The sequence below is a fragment of the Opisthorchis viverrini genome, assembly GCF_000715545.1.
Source record: "Opisthorchis viverrini unplaced genomic scaffold opera_v5_25, whole genome shotgun sequence".
In the NCBI taxonomy this organism is placed as follows: domain Eukaryota; kingdom Metazoa; phylum Platyhelminthes; class Trematoda; order Opisthorchiida; family Opisthorchiidae; genus Opisthorchis; species Opisthorchis viverrini.
Genome location: NW_008751681.1, coordinates 2887947 through 2911453, shown reverse-complemented (window position 1 = coordinate 2911453; position 23507 = coordinate 2887947).

Below are 23507 nucleotides of genomic sequence, written 5' to 3'. Positions count from 1 at the left end.
ACCCGATGCTACTTGTGCGCGAAAAAATGTATATGGACAAAACCGTTTTTGACCGATGACTACAAGATTAAACAAATATTCAAACATGGTCCCCAGAGTGTAGTTGTTCTTGAAAATTCATCAAATGCGATACGCTTATGGATATGAGTTCAAGTGAAACACGCCATTTATGGGCACTCGGGAAATGCGACTTGTTGGGGAACTCTAAGGAGAGCAAAACCACTGGTGTACAGCCGAAGGGTTTCCAGCAACCTTATGAGTATTGTGCTAGATTTAGAAAATGCATTGTCGTATTTTCAGTGTCGTACAAAGTGAATCATGAGACGGTCTGATACAGCATAGCCAGCTGAAGCGGACCATCTGCAATGAACGAGAGATTCAACTGGATACAACTGAGTCTCCTGTCAAATCCGAACTTGTAACCAAATGAGAATAGTTGCTGAAATACATAAAGTCCTCCTGTCCGTTGCACCCAATGAACGATGGTCAGGCTTTGGCACTCTCCTGAGTTACTTCATCCCAATCGAATTCATCATTAGTTTTACAATATCCGAGGTTGAAGGAGATTTAAGTATTTGCAGCATCTCAGCACCCAAGTGGAGAGCACATAAAGTACCACATCAGATCTGGCATAAAATTTAGCATTTGTAAGCAATGGTCTAGCGTGGTCGGACATTAAAACATGGAATGGCTGGATTGTTCCTCTAATTTATGAGATACACTTTAGCAGAGGCACTTTGTCACCAATAGGAATGGCTGTAGCAGCAGTGAAGATACAAGTAATCAGTTTTGCTATACGTTTTGCTGAAATCTGGGTGGTACCGTCTTCTCAGTACTGTTAGTTCGACGGTAGACCTGTAGTCCTTCTACGGCCCATGGCAGCTTTGAAAAGAGAATTCGCTGAATTGTTTGGCCTAAAATATGATATCATCAGCCTGCTTAATTAAATTTACCTCCAGTTGATTGCATTTTCAAATCAAGGTCGTTTGAACATGGAAAATTTGTGATCGATATCGTAGTTTCTGCTATCGCAGCTGGACTTATAAGACTAATTTATAAAATTAGTCTTTACTTTGCGCTCACTCGTAGTTTACTGTACTAGAACGCATTCACTGCGGCTCTTGCCGACGCTTGATACTAACACATAGTAACATTCACATCCGAGGACTGAGGAGGAAGTAATGGTTACAAGTAACAAATACGTATGGCACTTGCTGGCTACATCCACGCGCTTTCTTCTGTCATTCTTCTTGACGTCTACCCCATGGGTAAACTACTTGGGTTAATTCATTCATTGAGTAAAGACTTCCTTTGTACAGCGGTAACCACTTTTCGTCTAACCGCTTACTATGTAAGGTGATAAATAAGTTGGGTGAAAACCTCAAGAGTTAGGTTGGCGGAAACATTCTCTTGGAGATAATTCGCTTGATACATCCAGAGCCCTTTGTTTTTCAAGTTCTCTCAGAGGGATCAACCGTAGAATAACTAAAAATGAGGATTTCGCTGCGTACTGTGAACTCTATCAAAGCAGAAATTCTATCGGGTGCACCCAGATGCGCCTTTCGGCGCACCATAACTAATATCGACGCAAGAGGCTTGGAAAATCTTCGGGCTCTTAGCGCAGGGAAGGCATAGCTGTATGCAAACAGTCTAGTGCGCTTTCACCACGACGCTTTCGGTATTGCAAAAGTCATTGTGAAAGCTGAATTATATATTTCGTAGTTTTAAGAAACTGAGGATGAAGAAAACAGGTAGATATTGATCCCATGCCTCGCCAGAAAACTAAAACATCTACAACTTAACATAGTTTATTGTGAACAAAACTTATAAGGCGCAGGTGAGGGCGGAAGTGGCGTTCTGGAGTGCTACTGGAACGAAACATTCTAAGTAAGCCATCCCCAAACCCCCGCTCGTTGGTTGAATACAACCTACGACTTTGCTTCTTACCACAAGCTCTGACTAGGCACGAGAATGACGATGCGAACTTCTAAGATCAGTAAACTAGCAAACGTCTAGGTTTTTTAGAGCTGGATTCATTTCTTCTTTTGCCGACTTCTTGGTGTTTTGCAGCATGCAAAATTGAGTGTCACTGTCCAGACACACACAAATTTGAGAATAACAAGAAGCGTTAATGCAAAACCCGATATTAGTGGTAGCTGACTCACCACTACATTCTATGGGTACTTGCTAAGTGCGTCATGTACCGGATGACGATAATTCTGTATTTTACATTGAGGAAGAGAATGTAGTCATTGATAGCTTGCCTAGGAACACATCTAATGGTCAGCAAAGCAAGCGGATTTCAGAGAGTCTAACATTGGTTGAAGATGACAACCAAAACAAAGGAAATTCGCCGAGTTTCGGTAGTCCCTAGTTTTTGGACTGCCGGGAAATGAACTATCTTTGTTTACTAATACACGGCATGAAAGCTGTTCAGGAGTGGCTCCTAAGACCAAACAAAAGGAGGGCGGATGTACCCGAAACTTTTCGGTAATGTTCATCATTATCAATCATCAATGACAGCAACATCAGTGTTGGCACTGATGCTTCACTGCCGTATTCGGTAATGTTAGCGGACTTCGTACTTGACTTACAGTCTTGTTTACAATCAGATGAAATGCTGGAGTAAAATATGAATGAGAGGTACCCCCAACTGTATTGGTCTTTTCTACGGAGATTGTCTAGAGTCAGGTTAATTCCCCTGGGGTTTAACGGCTGTGGATAGAACTACCTGTTACGTGAATTAATTTCCCCAATGTTTAGTTGAAGTAAGGACCGCTTCCGAGTAATTTGTCCATTCAGAACTACTCACTTGATGAAGGTCGGTCCCTCTTATTTCAGTAAGAAATGGCTTTATGTCCGTTAGCGTTAGTTTATGACATCCTCCCTCAGAAGAGTTATATTGACACGCGTATGCCGAAGCTGTCTGGTGTCCGGCTAATTTTGGGAGTTAGTATTTTTCACTCAGTTTGCGGAACAGCGGAAGGCGGTCCCTCTTATTTCAGTAAGAAATGGCTTTATGTCCGTTAGCGTTAGTTTATGACATCCTCCCTCAGAAGAGTTATATTGACACGCGTATGCCGAAGCTGTCTGGTGTCCGGCTAATTTTGGGAGTTAGTATTTTTCACTCAGTTTGCGGAATTGTATCATACTTATGAACCGCCTTAAATGCAGACCCTGAATCTAAGCACTGATAAATTATCTGTTAGACAAATCATCCATTCTTAACAGCGAGGGCGCATGCGGCAGTGGACAGGAAGAGGGTTGAAAAATGCCGATCGTTCACCTCTCTCCGCTTCCCGACAAAAGTGATATTTATGGCGATTCATGTGACTTTATGTTATTCAGCTATTTCATTGCTGGGATAATTCCTTTTTCTCTGATGTCTCTCGCACTTGGAAAAGGTTGTTCTATTTGTCTTCTGTTCACTAACAACTTGTATTTTTCAGTAGACGTTACAGCGTATAACTTTCACAATCAAACTTCACGGCTTCCATGTCACATTTTCTTTTGCCGCATTTGTTTATGCGATAACCAAAACTTAAACCTCGGCAATGAATCGTATGACCTCCAGGTCTATCCGGATCGTGATTGTCCCCTCTCGTTCCCTCGTGTACACCCATGGCACCACAGAATCCTTTGACAGAAACAGCGTGAAGCAAACCACATATGCAAGGAAAACGGAGTAGTGGTCGGCGGTTTTGGAACGACTTTGTTTTTCCAAACATATTACGACTCCCTACTGATTATGGAGCCATTTGTTTAAACTCCACCACCCTCCCACGCTACCAAGACTCCATCAAGTTGATTGTCGTTTTGCTTTGAACAAACAAGTGTCATTGTTTTCACAACACCAGCATGGCAGACTGATCTCCTATAGTCAAGCGCACAGAATGACACAGGTGCTTATCCGATCTATATCGGGCATGCGGTTATCACTGCTCGCTTGCCTCTGTGTGCAGGGTGTGTGCGGCACACAGAAAATGAAGGAGGGCGGAGATTCGACCGTCATGCACAAAGAACAGGTCACATTGTGTGTGATATGAAATGTATGTACCTGGGTGATTGTTACTCGATACTTCGCGCGCACAACCTTAGCTTACTACTAATTAGGCGACCATGAGAGTTTTTTCCGCGGTGTTGTTGATATTGCCTACAGTGGTTTTGTTAGATAAACGAATAATGCGCGGTGCATGCGATGCTTATGACAGTGTAACCAGATCTCCATGGGTTGATATGGAACAAACATAATAAGCAAGTCAACTAACCTATAATTCGGCTAATCGCTCCGCGTTTCTTCGTTATTTGGGACTTTCGTCTAAGCAACACTGTGGAGAAGGAAAAGACCGCAGTGATTCCCGATTGCACTACTATGCGAGTACGTCGTGGCTTCGTTTTTTAAGGTCTTAGTCCGAAAAACACCACAAGAGAGGATATTTCTTAGTGAACTTTTATAAAATGTGAATCATCCAAGCCTGTAAAGTTTCCATGAAGGAAGCAGTTGCTCGAAAGTTTCGCCTGGGCTTTGACGTTATCTCGTTTGCCAGATTTGATGAATTTCTACTCAACCGAAATAGGAAAACCTCCAGCTTGCAACCTAAAGCAGTCACCTGTTCCGTGACAGTATTGATAGTTTGTCCGTGGAACTCGGTGAGTTTTGAAGAAAGGGCTCCTAAAACTTTTTGAACTGTGCATAAAAATGTATGCCATGACTGAGAAGTTTAACAAGGACCGTGCAAACAAACGCTATTTACTTCCTTGCCCTTTGTAACTTTAATTCTCCACTGTGACCAAGATATTGTCGTACAGATGGTTCACTTTTTCTTAGCTCCGAGATTGGCTTTTCTTTTGTTCCCTTGTCACATGGTGATATATTTTTAACTATTCATCATAGCGACGTCAAATTCTGAATTCGGCATTAAGCATGCTCGTCTAATTATGTAATGAACCACTCTATGAACAGGTGCACACTACTGACTGTTACTCGCATGCTATCCAATATAGCATGAACACAACTCTGTAATAAAGCGAATTATGCACAACGCTCAAGCTATCAGATATTCTAACCAGGAACTTGGCATGAAAATGATCTAACTCGGTCACAAAATAGGCTCAATTGAGAAGCAAATGAGCAAATATCGTGATGTCCTCGAATTTATAGCACCGTGTACACAGTACCAGCAGTTTATGAGACCCGAAAGAACCTTTAATCTCCCGAAGGAGAGGTTGGGAATCCAGAATATCCTGCGAATCAATCACTTTTGCCGTTTAACTGAAGTACATCACAATGCCCTTCCAACCGGGATTTGTTCGTTCGAAGAGACACTTTGTATCGTGCAATACCGGTTTAAACATGTATGTATCCACCGCTCGACACTAATTAAAAATTACGAATTTGGTATGTGTTGTGGGCCATGTCTACACCCACCTCCTTACAGACATGCCATCAGTCTTTCCTATTTTTCCTTCCCTATGCTTGCCTGAACCGCCCCTCCATCTGTGTCCCATATTCCCCCCAAATCTCTTTCAAATAAGACCCTTTGTATTAGTTAGCCTGTTTAGTTCGTTTAACCTTTTTTCTACCCCAGTTCCTTTCGAGTTAATCACTTTGTATTCAAAACACGTAATAAAACCTGAGGCGACTTCGGACTTGCTTTCAGTTGGGTTCTTTTGAATGTGTGTTTTCTTTTGTACACCTTTCTCCAACCCGAAGTGATTAACTGTAGGAGTTTATAAGCAGGTATTTTGTGTGCAAATGGGCCACTGGCGACTAAATGGGAACAAATGTTTGCAACATATGGCCGACTATTTACCAGACTGTCGGTGTAACAACTATTCCAAACGGAAGAAATTCTTCGAGTGTGCGCCATCCCATCATGGCATTCAAGCGCTGGTGAAAATGTAGATAAATCTCAGCCTTTCCGTGACCCACCCATTTATTATCCCACCACAATGTGTTTGCGTAAACTGGCATTTTAAACCAATGAACTTTTGAACTAGTTTAGTTATCCTTTCTCATCAGTCAGGGTTCCATCGTGAATATAAGCAAAATAGAGTTAACTTCTGATCGCATAATGTACTACTCCTTAACCTGTTCTTAAACAAGCCACGTACACGTAATGCACTACGCATAAGGTTGCTGAAATTTCTTCGACAGCCCACGACTGGTTTTGCCCTTCCTGGAGCTCATCAGGTAGCCGCCGTATCCGAATTTCCGTCAACTATATGTTCTACTTCAAACCAAATTGCATTAACTTGCAAACAAATTTGGTTTTGCTAGAGACCTACCTGGAATCCAGCTAAATCTATCGTTTGTGGTGTTTTTAAGCATTGCGTAGTGCATTACGAATATACATATATCGCGATATCTCGAATATAGTACCAACTGAAACATGAGGCGACCTGGTGCAGCATATTCAGTTGCCCTAAGCACCACAAACGAGAGATTAAGCCGGGTCCGAGCTCAGTCCCTCGTAAAACCAAATCTGTTGGCAAGTGAGCATATTTCGCGAACCACGTATACATTCATCCCTTAAGAGTCGCACGTTTGTGTTCACGGGCTGCTGCCAAACACGGCTTGGTCAGTTGAGGTTGTCTTGGTCAAGTGTAGACGTGAATCACTGGAGCAAACCATAGCAAACAGGATCGGGCTTCCAATCCTGTTCCAGTCATGCTCCAATCAGAACAGCATGATTTGATTCAAGACCTATTTCTGAGGAAGTTCCAATCAAAACATGTAACAGAAAGGCAAACTTTCCTATTCACATTAACAAACGTAAGTCTGGTCACAGATAGCTGTAGCCCTCGGAATCCTAACCTCTTAATACCCATTAGTGCTCAACTAAAGCTAGATCCTGGAGGCTGCTGAATACTGTCTAAAATACATGGTTAATCCCAGGGATTCACGAAGTCCATGAACGAAGTCTGATAATTCTGTAGCTGCAGCGAACCTTTCTCCGTGTTTCTTGTTAGGTTTCACAGTTGGTTGATCTTTGACATTGGCCGCGGTGGGGATTGGTCTGGTTTGTATACTTAAGCTTAAGCAGAGAGGTTTTGCTTTCTCCACAATGACTAACAGTCGGACAAGCAGTGTCTATGAATCGCCTGATCCAGGCAGACTGCAGTTTTGTAGTAACCAGCTGAATGTGCTTCGCAAATGGCACCTCATGATTCAGCTGGGACGATATTCGAGATACAGTCGTACATCGTACCGGCAAAATACATTACTCGTAAGCTTGCTGAAGAAGAATTTCTAGCAACCATATGAGTAGTGTATTGAACAGCACTGAATAAAGCTAAATGTCTTATCCTGTGTTGCAATTTCCTCAATATTTTCGTAGATATATCCTTTCGAAGTCGGTAGCTATCCGGACACACTGGCAGCTTCTAGAATAAGGGAGAAAATATTCCGTACCGAGACAGATGTTGCGCCAAATTCTAAAAGACAAAATTATGGCGGATTCTGGCGTTTGAATTGACTCTGCAACATATGTTGGTAACTGTTTCACATCACCACATCCCCAGAGGCATCACCTCCTTTTCGGTCTGATCTTTGACCACTCCACTCTTCCGGAGTGATGCAAGGGTGGTAACGCAAATCTCTCCTTAAAGCGTATCTACGGATGCAGTGCTCGCTTCCACATACAGTTTTCTCATCCGTTTAGGTACCAAGGCTATCAACCGTCAGTAATGTCCATAAAATAGAAATCTTCTGTGAATAAGTACAATAATCGCCGACGGTAGATATTTTAACGCTTCGGGTGCAACTTCCTCTCCGGCTGAGAGCTCATCAGCCCGCTTATCTCCTTCATTTCGGCTCACCATGGAACCCAAAGCCCATTTAATTCGTCAATGGTATTGTTTGTGGAGATAAGCAAGGCCAGCTGTCTAGTTGTTTAACTAAGTCACATGCCCATCTCTCACAGCTCACTGTGGCAGCTGCAAAAGACGGATTGTTGAACATGGTTATTCCGTAAAGCTTGATAGATGAGACATAAATGCTTAAAACAGTGGCTTAAAAAGTGTTTTTCATAAGAGTTACTCGTGGACTAAACTGCTAACAATCGCTCATCGCATGATGGTCGGACTCACACTTGATGACGGGAGGCACTGGAATGTGAACATAGTAAATTCGTGACGAAGTGACCCTCAGTTTATTTTTAAAAGATGACTTGGACAAATAACGTTCATTTGGTCATCATCCTCAAGGCGCTGCGAAGCCGAAGCATGACGGTTTGCATCACCACTATCGGCCCTCGATTCTATCCACCGACACTCAGCTGCTGTCAAGTGAAACTAGCCTGACGGCTTCGAGTTTTAAACTCCATGGATTTCCGTGAGGTGTGCACTTACAGGGCGAAAACTCCGTCTGGAATGCCAGAATCTCCTCCTATAGCAGCACCGGGCTCGGCTACTAGCAGCTTGCAGCTACATACAGTAGTCGTATTTGCTACAAGTGTGCAAGGCGATTGTGGTCAGGTTGGCTGAAAATTCTCTTAATTGTCATGTTGAACTTCCAGATAACACCAACCAAACGTGATAAAAGTCTCTTGGAAGCATTTGTTTGAACAAAATCCACACCACAAAGCTCGGAAACACCGTTTGAAAAGCATTAGTGGGGCCAGTAACAGATTTCCATGGCTGTGTATTCAATGAGTCCGGGCCTGTGATCCGCTTTTCGGAAATCCAAGTGTTCTCCACCTGGCATTACGGGTCCCTGAATTCCTGTATTTGTGGCTCAGCTAGCACCTCTGTCCTCCTTGGCGTTGGGATCAAATATGGCATGTTGGTTCTTGAAAACAGTGCAGTATAGACAAAAGTTTGCGGGTAAAGGAGGAAAGGCATGGGACAGAGAAACTGCAACGGCCTCTGAATTCAGGTAACCATATTTACCTGTCAACTGTCATTATTCAGGTGGCAACCATTGTTGATATGAAATCAGGGTTTAGTCAACTCCACCAGAAGGATGACCAAAAGATTATACGCTCTGGCATAACATGGAACAGCTATCTTCTCTCGTTTATTCTGGTAGAAAATCTCCGCCATGAGGAAAAATCCAACGAGGACTGGTCACACGACAGCTGCCACTACAACCGCCATTAGCTATACTGGTATGATCCTTTATTGTGCAAATCGTCGATCACAAAAGACGCTTGTAGCCAGTTACGTCTAACTACCAATCATGAGAAAGCGACCGAAGAAAATAACCCGGACACAGTGGGCGTATTATCCTCAAATTTCAGATCTTTGAGTATAGTCACATACAGTGGCAAGAAATGTGCTGACCATTGTGCTGGTCAATTTTTAGGAAGAACGCGTCGTTTGGTAATAAATGTTCGTTGTTTATAGTATTGGTTGCTAGCGTAAATAGAATAAATGGTATTAACACCCCACAACTAGTTATATTTGAGTGTCAGTAGATAGCCATTAGACAAATATTTCAGAGAAACAACTATTTCTTAATCAAACCTTAAACGGTCACCTGCAATTAATATGTTCTCAGCACTAATCATTTCATGGAAACAGATGTTTGGCGTTGTGATATTTCTCCGAGTTCTATTGCTGTACACGATATTTATGCTTCTTCCGACCTAAAGTTTCAACCTTATCGTAGTAATCGGGTCTCAGTGCTTCGGTTATTCTGCGGCTACACTGGTTGAATCTCAGGTCCGTAAAGTTCATTGACGACAGAGAGGTCAAATGCGAGCACTCTGAGACCTCATACTAGGAGAAGTCCGAGAAGGACTCGGGGTAACGCCGTTCTTCCAGCTGTGATGAGAGCATAAGAACGGCAAAATGAAAACATCTCCATATTTAGTGACGGCTCGACGCCTCAGTCGCCTAAAGAAGAATGAGTCAGAAAAGATCGGCCCTAAAGCCCGTAGACTCTCAAAACCATACGACTGGCCTGCTTGCCTAAGCGTCCTCAAAAACAAAGATTCCAGTGCCACTCAGTTGCACTGAAAGTCAGAATTCTAGCCAATGCACCATATTATCAGCTCAGTGTCCTGCTGTCTTGTGGCTCAGACCCCATGGTTGAATGCTCAGAGCTGTTCACCCTAAATAATTCTCGGTAGTAAAAATACATCACTCTTTCGCAGATGAGCGGGTTTGTCAGTAATAAAAGAAACATACATCTACAAACTGGAACTTGGAAAGTGAGGACTTCTTTAAATAAGGAGGGGGAGATCAACTTGAAAGGTGGACTGCTGTAGTGGCAAATGAACTAAAGTTCTACTGCATGGATCTCACTACAGTTGTTGAAACCTGATTGGCTAGAAAAAGCTACAATTGGCTGGTTTGAGTCAAAGAATCGAAGAAGGTCGACGTTAACGTTGTACCTGGTTTGCAAGTACAGATCATTTAAATCGGAGAATAATGTATGAACTCAACTGCCTCGAATAGGTTACGATGACCGTCTGACGAGAATCAGGTTTGCCACATTCATCAATCCCTAAGAATCCAAAACTTCACACCCAGACGAAGGATACAACACTTCCATCTGTTATCGGACCTGATCGAACGTGCACCTTCCTGCACGTGCACCATGCTCCGGTTGAGAAATTCTCGGAAACCTGAAAGGAGAGGCGAGGCTCATTCACTGGCTAATCAAGCTGGTGTTGACGGTAGACCCAGCTGGATTCCAGCTAGATCAGTCTTTTGTGACAATATTATCATCCTTTTCACACCAGCTTAACTTGCAAATGGGTATACTTTAGCAGTTGCCTGCAATTAGGTTTGCTGCTGGGGAGAATGTTGGTAGCCCAGGTAGCGTACTATACGGTGCTGAAGTCTAGTGATAAAGACTCTTGGACTACGTCTACGTGATCAGTTCCGAAATGCCAAACCAGACAATGAGCTACTGAGGAGTTCCTGGTGACCTCATTAATAATGTTATGTCAAGAAAGAAGCTACTGGGTCCCGGTAAATTTCGAACAATAACCGTGGAAGATAAATAACGATCTGGGCAGCATCAGAACCTCACTGAAAAACACGTGGTTTAACGTAGCGCGGAAGCTGCTGTTCACGTATATTTATCTGACAAGTTGACGACACTTGATCAACTACACCATTTGCCACGGATACCCCGGTACCGTTCTGATCACAAAATGATGCTATGAGTTGGTGAGTTCTAAGGCAAGCATAGCATTCCAAACACTCGAAAGCCAGTGGGTAGAAATAGGAACACACCTGTGAGGATACAGTTGCACTATGATAAAAACGGAGACAATATTCTTCTAGTGAGAGCAGCTCACTGGTATCCACGTTGTTTTAAAGGTACAGCCTGACGTTCGTCATAAAAATGAAGGGTCCGATAAATACAATAGTAATGAAGTAACCCAGAGGCCTTATGTCTAGGTTTTTTGAACATCTGTGACAAACAAAAATGAAAGTTGGGTTGATCATGCACTGGGTTTCGCTGTTACAAGAAGCGTTGGCTGGAGTGAAGGGAATTTAGGAAATGAGCGTTTGGTAGAAAAGTTCGGTGGAAAACTTAACAAACCCGGTAGAACCTGAAATCTTGAGGTCGTTACCTGTCACACACCCAGGAGATGCTGATTCGAGACAGAAATCCCAACTAACTGAGAGTTAAATTGGCCGGTTTATCCACAGAAGCAGGATCTGGGGTTATAAATGCAAGACGAGTGCATGAGAATGGCTTGCCTATGGAGCTGTTCAAGATAGAAGGACCGACGCCACAGCACAAACCTACCCAACCGCTATCTGCAATTGTACAATGTCGAAAGCACCCCGTAAGGGTTCAAGAATGCATCGACAATTACCATGTATGTATGTATTTTGGCAGAAGGCTGGTAGATACAGCAAACAAGATTACAGGTGATCTGTTGCTCAAGCAACCAGTGACAGTGAGAAGCAGTCCTAAAATGTAGAATGGATGTCAAAGAGTTTCAAGTGCAGATGACTTGGTTTTCGAAGGAAAAATATAATAGAAACCTCCTAAATGGAATCAACTGCGTTGTGGAGTATTTACGAACCAAATCCTTCGACGCAAGCATAAGGGGAGCTTGGTAGCCCGTAGCTTGGCTGTTTGAACAAAATTGTCAATCTCAACAAATCTTCTGTAACAGGATAAAAGCCCAGCTTCGGACCTTTGCAGCCAATACTGTGTTCGAAAAAGGAAACTGCGTTCTTGTAACAGCTCCATTTAGTCCATATTTGATAGCCATATGATAAGCACCTCTATTGACAAGGTGGTATAATATTCAAAATCAGCTGGGTTGTTCTCTGCTCAATTCGAAGCGTTACCCAGTCAGAATGTGTTACACCTATGCCGAATCTTACGGTTCAAAAATCGCATCCCAAAGCAACTTGTCTCCAGTCGGATGAAGAATGGGGTTCGAGATAGGGGGTAACTGAAATTTCGTTATTGGATCAACATATAAGTTTTGAGAACTGTAGCTTCCATTTCAGGTCACAGGAGGAGCTGGTGCTTAACACAGTGGCCCAAGGGGTAGCCATCACCGTAGGATGGCTAAGCCTTGACGTGCGAAGCATCTGAATGTTGCGGAAAAAGTGCGCAACTCTTGAAGAGCTCAGCCTTTTTGATGTAGCCTCAATCATGTGGACTTCGGCGACATGTGTCTGCAAGTAAGTCACCAGCGTGTCCACCAGTCCAACTACACAAAGTGAACAACTACAACGAGGGTAAGTTTCTTCAACTTTCTAATCTGTACTGCAACATTAATGAGCACATACTCAATAGAATTCCTCAAGGTTATCCAGCAACATTTTCACTGTATGTCAATCTGTGGCTACCAAAATGCCTGCACGCTGCTTCTCTGGGGGAAATGCGGTCTTACGTTGAAACCACAACCTTATTAATAATCAAGTTGCAATGCTATCATTATGTAACTGAGCTGACGGCTTGCAACGGATCTCTGAATATCCGCCCATCGGTTTAATTCCCTTGGGTGTACATCTGGCCAAGGACTGGCTTACATAATCTATGCAATTAGTTTGTAGCCCCACAACAACACACTAGTTATTTCGACGACTGTTGACTAGTAAATATGATTTGGATATCAGCCGGTCATTCATCTGTGCGATAAAGTATGATACTAGAAATAGTAGTGTATTAAATATCTGTTCCTGTGAAAGCATGTGCATGTCTGCTGAGTACCGAAGATGCAAATATTGAACTTGTGATCATATCTGCTGCCCATAGTATTGCTTCTATTTGTATCGTTGGGTGTTACCACTGTTTGCACGTTGGTGGATCGATCGTCGAAGAAATTTGATCACCCGGTGAATGGAGCACGATGCCCACCTTCTCAATATTTGATGGCATAGGCTGTCGACGCCATAAAAAGTCTTTTCCCCCGAGATTTGAGAGGGACTGCTGTTATGTAGAATGGCAACAATTGACGTTTTGTGGCATTTTTTAAATTGTTTTATTTGTATTCACTGAATGTATGCGGAATTAGACACCAGACATTAGATTAAATATCTCAAATCCTGTCTGGCACATAACCGTAGTGGTGTATGGAGAGTGGTGTCCAATGTATGTCTTCCACCATCTGACTGGATCAGCGAGGTGGATGTATTTTGGCTTTCTGATATGAAACACACAGGCGAAGGTTAGGAGTGTAATCAGCCTTTTTCTGTTCACCCTACATTCAGTCGAATGTTCACGCAATACGCACAACTTGACCGTGAGTTGAGATAACACAATTGTCAGTCACAAAGCTTTGTGCAACACAATGTTATGTGATGCGCGTTTCACTTAATTTATTATCACTCAAACACGTTTTAATGAACTCCAAACTCAGATGAGTCAAATCCTCGGAGGAGAGATTGTGTAGAACGTGCATGATGGATGATGTTTACGTACTTTACCGGAAGGATATATGCAGTTAGTTGAGCATGTGTGTGAATTTGAATGACTTGGCACTGGTTCACTCCAACCTGTCAGAATAAAATACTTGAAAGGTTACTGACCTTACGCGGATTGTAAATGTGAATATGATAATCAGGTAAATGGCTTGGGGCTGAAAGCTGAATTTCGCTTTCGTGTGCTAGGCGCACACATAACAAAACGATCTCGCAATTTTGGTTCACCGTTTAAGACTCTTGGTTGGTAGGTTTGGTAATACTCCAAGTTAAGTCCTTCAAAAGTAGCACGGTTCACACACGGGGCAAGCATACTGGACAATGATATTCTAGTTTCCTTTTCTGGGGGTACTCAAAAGCACATAATGATGACGTTTTGTCAGTTAGAAAATCCTTAATGGTGCCGATCAGGTGGCAGTCGATCATTTTGCCATGCCTGGTAAATTAACTTGCAAACTTTTCCTCAACCTGAAAATGTCCCTTTGGAGATGGCTCACAGAGACAAGAGCTCGTGCTCATACATTCATCTAAAATGGTCTCGATGTGGATAAAGTGCTGAAGTCCTAGGTTTTATATCACTTGCTTCATGTACTGCACATCTATCTACGTATACAGGATGAACCTGTGCTTCACATTGAGTAAGTCTGAACTAGAACTATCTAGCTCGATAATTAAATATGAGGATACGTTCTTGGATAACAATAGAGAATAATGGTGACTGATGAGGACTAGAGAAAAGTTGATTTGTCACACAGTGCTTCGCGTGGTCTTCTGGTTGTATTACTTGCAATCTCTGCTTCAACTACAAACTTCTTTAACGCGTGAAGCAGAGTGCGTATTCAGGGATGAGTTGCCGACTAGACCCAACGGCTTTTGGCCAAAGAGTTCTTTAGTGAGGCGAGTTCATGCATCAAGTGCGTTTATGACAAAAACTCTAAAATAGCAGCGAGATTATAGGTTTAGATCAATGACATATATCACATTCATTGTAGACTCATCTCTTGAGCGGCGCAGCACACAACTCAGGAACCGGAAGCTGTCTATTGCTCGATACTCGGGAGTTTGTCTCCTTAAGTGGCGTTGCTCGATGCAGGCAGATTTATCTTCCCGGAACGGTCACGGTACTGAAGTATTCCCTTTTGGGTTTGTATTTCTTCCTTTATGTAAGGATGCGTCCCATCAGTAGAAATAAACTTCCCTGCACTAATACCAGTCGGTATACTGGGACCACCTGAGGGTGGCCCGACTACACAGGTCTTACTAGCCTTCGTCAGACATAAAGTTGTCAGCACTGAACTCTACCTTTGACGATCAATAGCTGCGTGCACTGCAAGGACCTTCATTCCGTTTGGGTTTCTCCGCCTTGGTTTGAGTCTTGCCGTGATCGCCAGGATTGTTGCGGGAACGATTTCGTTTTGTGTTCGTAGCAGACTGGATCTGCCACTGTGCCACAGCAAACCGTCCAAATTGGTGGAAAAAAGACTGGTCAGATGTGACTAACTACTTATAAGTTTTCTGGAGACTCATTGACAGCTAATCATCGCTTCGCTTGTCTTAAGCTCATTATCCTTGTGTTCTACCCAAACTCGAGTTGGAGAGAATTTACCAAATACTCTCATTTACTTACCAATTCGGTTTTGACAGGAAACTCAACTGAATACGGCTGAATCCCTCGTTTATCACGGATGGTCCGGTCCAACTAAATGTGCTGCACGAGACCTTCTCATGTATCACCTTGTAGGATACTGGTGACATACATTATTTAGACGTAACATAATACTCAAAAGTTTGCTGAAAACCCTCCAATAGCCCACGACCGGTCTCATTCATCCGAAGGACCTCAACAATGTTTTACGGGGGCTTTACTTTTGTTTCTAACGAAATTCCGCCAGAACTGACACGAATCACCATAAGTACAACTCTGTGCTAAAAGTTACCCAAGGCTATGTACCTACGCATTCTATCCAGCAGCCAAATCGTTGGAAGAAAAACCACCGGTACAGCAACTCAAGAAATAGACGTGAAAGTTTTCGCAGTATGTCCTGAAATTATTTGGTACCACGGCTCGTATTTAATATCCGGCATTTATGGGCCATACACGTGCGTGATTTTATTGATAGACAGACGACTCGGGACTGCGCCTACCTGATGGGCCCTAAGAAGGGTGAAACCGGTCGTGGGCCGTCGGAGAGTTTTCAGCAACCCTATGAGCAGTGCATCACAGAATAATTCTTTTCTTTCATAGCACTGACTTAGTTGGAACCTTTAACCAGAGGTTTACTTGATAAGTGAAATAAAGTGTCTTTTATTCTCTATTTGACGGGTATGTGTCCAGATCTACACGCGATGAAAAGCTTTAGACGAAGGTACTGGTCTAGAAGGAAAGAAATCTCGAGAGTATTTTCATTGCTTGACAGGAAGAAAGTTCCCCTCATTCTTACAGTTACCGTCAATCAATACTAAACTGTGTCTTCAAATAACCTCTCCAATTTCAAAATAAAATGTCCGATTCTCCACAGGTAATGATGTGACTGCTCCGGATACCACACACGTGCACAGCTGACATATTAACCTTGCTCTCTCGGCTCCACCTGAATTGAGCCCCTAAGAAAATGTAGCAGCCACTTTAGTTCTAATTTCTGTTACATGGCCTAAATGTCAGTATGGTAGGCGTCTGCCGTAGGGAGATGGGGGCTAATATGTAGGCCGCCCGGTATTCGGCCGTGTCCCATGACACCTCCCATGGCATTTGTAAAACATTTGTTGGAAGTAAGTAGAACAAGTAAATTACTTCGTCCCTAGAAAGGAATCATTCTTGTGGGGTCAAATCCAAAGGGTCTGTTGTATCGTGTTGTTCGCAACCCTATTGTGTTGCAAAGTTCCGCAATATTTTATGGCATGTCCTTACAGAACTAGTAGGTTTTCTAGGGAAAAGTGGGAAAGTGACTCGATATAGAGCCAAGATGTTGTTGGGGAATTTCAAATTAGACAGCGAAGATCCCTCCGGACCGTTTTGCGCTACGGTGCCCTTTTAAGATTGCACTCGAGTCTTTTCGGGTTCCATCTGTACCCCTGAAATGATTATATATATATATATATATATATATAATACACTATATAAATCTCACGAACTGTGTGATGACCCAACAGAGAAGGGTTATGAGAAAAGTTCGCGGTGAACATAGGCTAGGTAAGTCCAAAGTGCTGCCCAACTTTAAGGTTGAGATGAGACAAATTGAAGTCAAAATACACTGTTGACAGCAACAACTGATAGTGATAACATCATACTGATAAGATCTGGAGATCAGACAAAACAACAACTGAACATAAAGTTGACGGAAACTCGGGAATTGCGCCTACTTGATGAGCCCCAAGAAGGGCGAAACCGGTCGTGGGCTGCTGAAGAGTTTTCAGCAATATTGTGAGTAGTTTCCTTTATGGAAATAGGCTACTTAAGTCCAAATTGCTGCCCAGATTGAAGGCTGAGACGAGACAACTTGACGTCAAAATGTAAGGAGACACTACACTATTGACAGCAACAATTGACGGCTCATCCACAAGCTAAGGTTGAGGTATCACAATCACCTGCAATGTGTAAACAGAACGTTAGATTTTAAGGCAAGCGGCACATTAAAACAATGGTGCATTACATTTTTACACTGTCAAATTACACAGGGTACATTTGAAAACTCCTAGACGCCAGTTGTGTGCCTAACGTGTTAGACTCCATTTAGAAGTCCGACTCAATTAACGCGTCGTTTTCATTTTTATCCCAGAGATCTCTCAACTGGTTTGATAAACGAACAGAGAATTTGTGTTACACGTCGTGGTATAAACAAGGATAATGTTATCGATGTCCCGAATTACGATAAGTTCTTGGTTGCTCGCTTATGTTTTCAAAAATCTCACACAATACGTATCTATCTGTCTGGCTTGGTAAGTACGTGCATACACGAATTAAGACACGTATCCATGGTTGAACTGAAAAACTATCATGACTTCAGGCCCGTTAATTTTACGCTCACCATGCTGCACGTGACCACACCCTGAATCCAAATGTCGAATACAGGAGCGGAAACCCACGCAAACAGGTAAATCTTACATCCACATGAAAAGCGGGCCAATTGTGAACAAACGTTGACATCGCTTTGATCAGACGCCTATAGATGATCAGAACAGTGTTACATTTCTAGCTGGGACACTTTACCAAACCCTAATTGCATGTAGTGACTGAAGGAAACGTTTGTTTTTAGAATATTGTGTGCTCCAGTGAACGCACAGGGAACCTACCTACAGACACTAGCATAAATCCAAGGTTTTCAAAAAGATGCTGAAAATCCCAATTGCTAAAAATAATGGAGAAAATAGTATACTACTGAAATTTTGCTAAACTGGGGTTGTAATTTGTGCTAAAATTACCCTCTGTTGTATATAGAGTAAAAGCTACCCACCCTATTTTCTTCTTTGTTGACAAGTTTTTCTAAAGCGACCTGCGATGATGTGTCCCATCCATTTCTTCTCTTAAACGTAAAATAATTTTTCTTCTCTGTTCTTCTTCCTCAAATAGCCTGCGTTGTTCCCTGACCCATTCATCAGCTCATGCGTAAGCATTCTACTTTAAAACAAATGCTTACTGGGTACCTCCTTCTTATGTACCTTTATTCCCCCAAAAGCACTGCGTCAATATATCTGTCGTACTATCTTCACTTGAGTATGGCAACGAAAACAGGACGTCTAATGCAAGGCCTGCAAAAAATCCATAGAATCCAGTGCCCAACCCAGTCTCAAACACTGAAGTCCAACAGGATTAAAGATACTCTGATTCCCAACTAGCTCCATCCTCTGTATCACGATAAAACGGAAGAAACCACAAATTGGGTCAACTTTCTTGATTTACTTAAAAGAGGAATTCGATCTAAAAAACTGAAAGTTCGTTTTAGTCTAGTTTTTTTTTGAGATTATCGGTAAATGTACCCGTTGGAAAAGAGACTGAAATACGTTTTTATAATGAGTGTGACATTTGAGCGTAAAATCACTTTTTTCCGATCTGTATGAGTCACTGAGAGGACTGTACCTACAGACTTCACTAGCACACTTGGTATTAGCTTCAGGGGCGTTACTTCACGCGGGATGTTAAAACTGTGGGAACCAATTGACCGGCAATTGGTTGGATCTAGTTTTTTAATTCAAAATATCCTTAATTTCTTAAAGATCTTATTGTTGGTGAAATTAAGAGACCATTGGGGGGAGGTATGTTGTATGTATATAAGTAAGTAAATTTGGTACACCCCCAGCCTTCGATATAATTCTGAACACCAAACGATCTGTTGTCACACAATAGATTGACGTCCCATCCTATATGACATCGAAAACGTAAAAAATGGCAACATATACTCATGAGATTTCACCAATTCACAAGCACTTTATGTCTGGCTGAACAGTAAAAGTAAAAGTGACAAAGACGACCTGAACTTAAGGATGAAAGCAAACTAGTAGCCATCACAATTTCACTACGATTTAAATCTATCCACTCCTAAAATCTTTCTGTGAAGTTATCGCCTTTCTGACGCAAAACTGATGCTGCGTCTACATACGGTTAAGCATTTCCACTACCAGTGCACTCATCTTGGACAAACATGAAAAAGTCAGACTGCAAACTTAATACTTTTACTAATCATCCTCTATGCTGCGAGATTCAGATACCCTAATACCTACCCTAATAAACTGCTTTATCCGGATGGCATGGTAACACGTTGCATACCATTGTCTTCCTTTATTACGATAGTTTAGTTGTCAAACAGATTCAACAGTTCAGAATCACGGAGAAGTGAACGAACGGCCACAGAAGTTGATTTACTTTCACTCGTGCCAATGAACATTGTCATGCCTCTAGGGAGTTTCAACTGTATTTTGTATATTGGCCCGATAACCCGCTATCTATGTTCTACTCAGGCGTCAACCACTGGCGCATTATGGCATTTTCGCTGTGGCACAATTCGCTTGCATTATGTCAAATATGCTCTGTTGATAGGCAGCTCTTTGCAGAATTTAATCAGCGATACTCACTATAAAATGATTCCCTGTCAGGCTGTTTTATTTTGAATTTTAGTTAATATTATGGAACTATGAAACTGAGTGTTTTATTCTTTACCTAGAAACCGCTTCAAACATGTTTTTTCATAAAAGCGTCTAACTTTTGATCACATATTCTTCGTTACTCTTTCAGCGAAGAACTCGAAAAGCAACAAAAACTGCCTGAAAACTTTTGAATTTCGTGCGGCAACAGGAATTGCTGAATTTGCTACATCGAACTAAAATAACAACACAATGGATAATTCAAGCTTCTTGTTCTGTTATTTATGAATTAGTCCATAAACAAGCACGCAATATTCTGGTGACAATTTCCGATGACTTGACAGTGTCTGCAATCAGCGGTTCATGAATGTCACCAGGGGATTTAGCTTTCCGGTAAACCGAATCGGCCAGGTTGCGTGTTTCATCCGTAATATATGTGTGTATGTGTGCTTCTGGCTAGGCATTATGCCACGAAAATAGTGGGATTTAATTTTTCTTCATTTCTCCCTGTCCTAATGTCTTCCACAATCATACGATGTTTTTGCTCAGAAATCTCACAAACTTCCGTCAACACCATGCACACAGAAGTTTGTCTGATTAATGACACAGGCTGAGAGGAAAAGCCGATACGGAGTATGGTGAGGAGGTGCAGTCCAAATGTCATGGAATTTATCCAATGTCTTATGGTGGTGTTGCGTGGCAAGGAATTTGTGAGGATTGCGGCTGGCTGGTGAAGCCTTAATAACTGTTTGAGAAACAGAGGGGAAAAGGTGAAAGTTAGATTCTCAGGCCGAATTCACCATCGTTGTGGAGCAGTAAAACCAGAGCTCATATTCCAGAGTATTGTTAAAATCTCTACTTCACAGTAGAACTGGTCAAATAGGTTGAGCCACAATAAAATCTCAGCAATAATACGAAACCGCTAGTTTTCACATTAGGAAAGATGCTTATCCAAGGTTAGGAACAGGATTTCCATAATTTTTAACAATTTTTTGGGCGGAAGGAAGACCTGTGAGTCTGTAAAAGTTTACTACTTACTTGAATGCGCCAACATTAAGTAAGAGCTGTCGAGTAGCTGGGTGTATTTCCGCGTAGAACGTGATACAGGTCTTTTACTTTTACTGCTAATGAATGTTTCTGTATTTTGGACACTTACAAACATGATACCAATAAGAGGTCCAGCGCCATCCCTCTTGCAGATGGGATGGATGGAAGAGATACTTGACCCATTTGACTGACCACTATATGTGTTTGGGGAGCTGCACAGTGTCTTAGTTAGTCAAGCGCCATTGATGAGACTGTAGCTCCATAGTTGGACTTGGCTTTAGTCTCCGTTTGACGGGTGAGACTGCCTGAGGACATCAAAACCGAGAGATCCAGCTGGGTTCCAGTTGAGTCTATCGAATCGAAAAATTAGTTTGCAAATGAGTGTATTTCGACAATCTCATTTCCTCACAGACACTTTACTGGGTAGGCAAAATCTTATCGGTATGGGACGCTGCGTTCTGGACAGAATCAGGACATGAAAGTCAAAGCGAGAAACTTATAGTATCAAGGAAGTGAATTCGCGGCACGAGGGTATATTTCTTATGGAAACAACGTTCGTATTATCATAGCGAAATGAGTGGTTTTCTCAGTCTAAAGGAACATTACGGTGTCATTTATAAACAACTGGAACACATCAACCACCTTTTGCAGAGGAAAATCCTTGTTGATGCGAAGGTCAGTGCACCGTCTAAAGCATGTTTTCAAGTGACTTTACTTATCTAAGGTGTGGTCATGAATAGGGTGTTGTTTCTCATGATGAATAAATGAAGTTGAAAAATAAAATACGCCAGCGTCCATGATTACTTTTTTCAACGTAGGATAACTTCAACACTTTCAAAAATCTCCTAGAGATGCTATTCAATTCTGGTAGGTGAATGATTCCAACTTAGATGCAACTTAGTTCAGAGAGTAAATTAATGACCCTAAGGAAATTCATTTATGATTATCCAACCGACACAAGCTGCTGACTCTTACTTTGGGTCACTATTCTGATGCACCAATTTTCCGGTTTGGTTAAATCGAACACTGTTATCTTACTGGGGGACCTTGAGTGAAAAGTTTTTTATCAAGCACAAATGGTTTTCTGACCAAAAACAAAAGTCCTCATAGATAGAAGATTGTGTCCATCTTAAGGACTCTTCGCAAAATTGATACATCATCCCGAATATTCATACACAAATTAGCGGCAGACTCAATCCAATCTCTGTGGAATCTTATTCATAATATGTCCACTATGGTGTTCAAACACGATGATAATTCGCGAACTAAGTCTACTCGATGACAATCAGGAGGGATGATGCCAGTAACGGGTTGCCCAAGAGTTTTCTTAAGCTTTATATCCACTGATGTATTAAAGAATTTGTTTCGACACTTTGAATGTTGTTCCAGCTAAAACGTGAGGCAGTCGTTATGTAGAATATTACAAACGAGCTATCCAGCCGAGCTTCGGCTGCTATTCGTTTCGTTCTTCCCTTCACACCGAAATTGAGTAACGGCATGTTGCATTATAATTACATTTTATCTCGCACTGGCTAGACACCTGAAAGCTAAATCAAAATCTACCCACCATATCTCAACGACAAAACAATGTGATGCTGCTCGCTAGTGGTGGTTGGCTCACCAAATTTCATACACGTAGTGGCAACGTCCAACACTCACCGTCTCAAACTGTTTTGACAAGTTAAATTAGGCAAGATTTATGTTCCACGTAATTGAGCCTCACTTCAAGTATGGAACAACAGCCGCAGCTGTTGTTGTACGTACAATGATGTGGCTTTTGAACGGGAGGGGTGCTCTTGAAACCGAACTTAGGCAACTACTAACATGAAAAGTGAGGGAGTGAAAAACACTGCGAAGGATTGTAACAATTGAGGCTTAGTGTGTCTTACTGTCCCAGTAGGGATTTTGCTGTTCAGACGGACGGATAGGCGAATGGGTAGGTGGGTAGACGCACCGGCCAGCGGGTGGGCCGGAAGGAGGGAGGAAGACAATTCAACATTGAGTGTGTAAATGCGTGGGCTCAGTGTATAGTTTGCGTGTGCCTCCAACATTGAGTTTGGTTTGAAAATGGGTAGACAATTTAATGGGATGTACATATGTTCGGTTGCAAGCAACGTTAATAATTATGCATATGACAAGCCATCGACCGAACAACGAATCCGCTTTCGGTTAATCTGAACCCCTTGTTATATGAACGATTTTGACGCAGCTCTGATGTCCCCACACAATGATAAGCACTACTGATGCGTTGTGTGTGTGTGTACGTATAGGGTGAATACGTGAGTACATATGACGTCTGGACGGAACGTTGTGGTGTGGGAATTGAACAGTCTTCGATTACCGCTAGTATTATCTCTCCTTTCGTGCTGCTCGATGCCTGCCTGAAAGTGCGCGTGTGTCTCCCATGAAAGATACAACACTCTAAAGACAAACACAGTTCGCGATTGTGCACACATAAGTTTCTCATTCTAATTACACCCTGTCAAGCTTAATATGCTTCACTGGATAGCGCGGACCTTATTCGATTGATACAT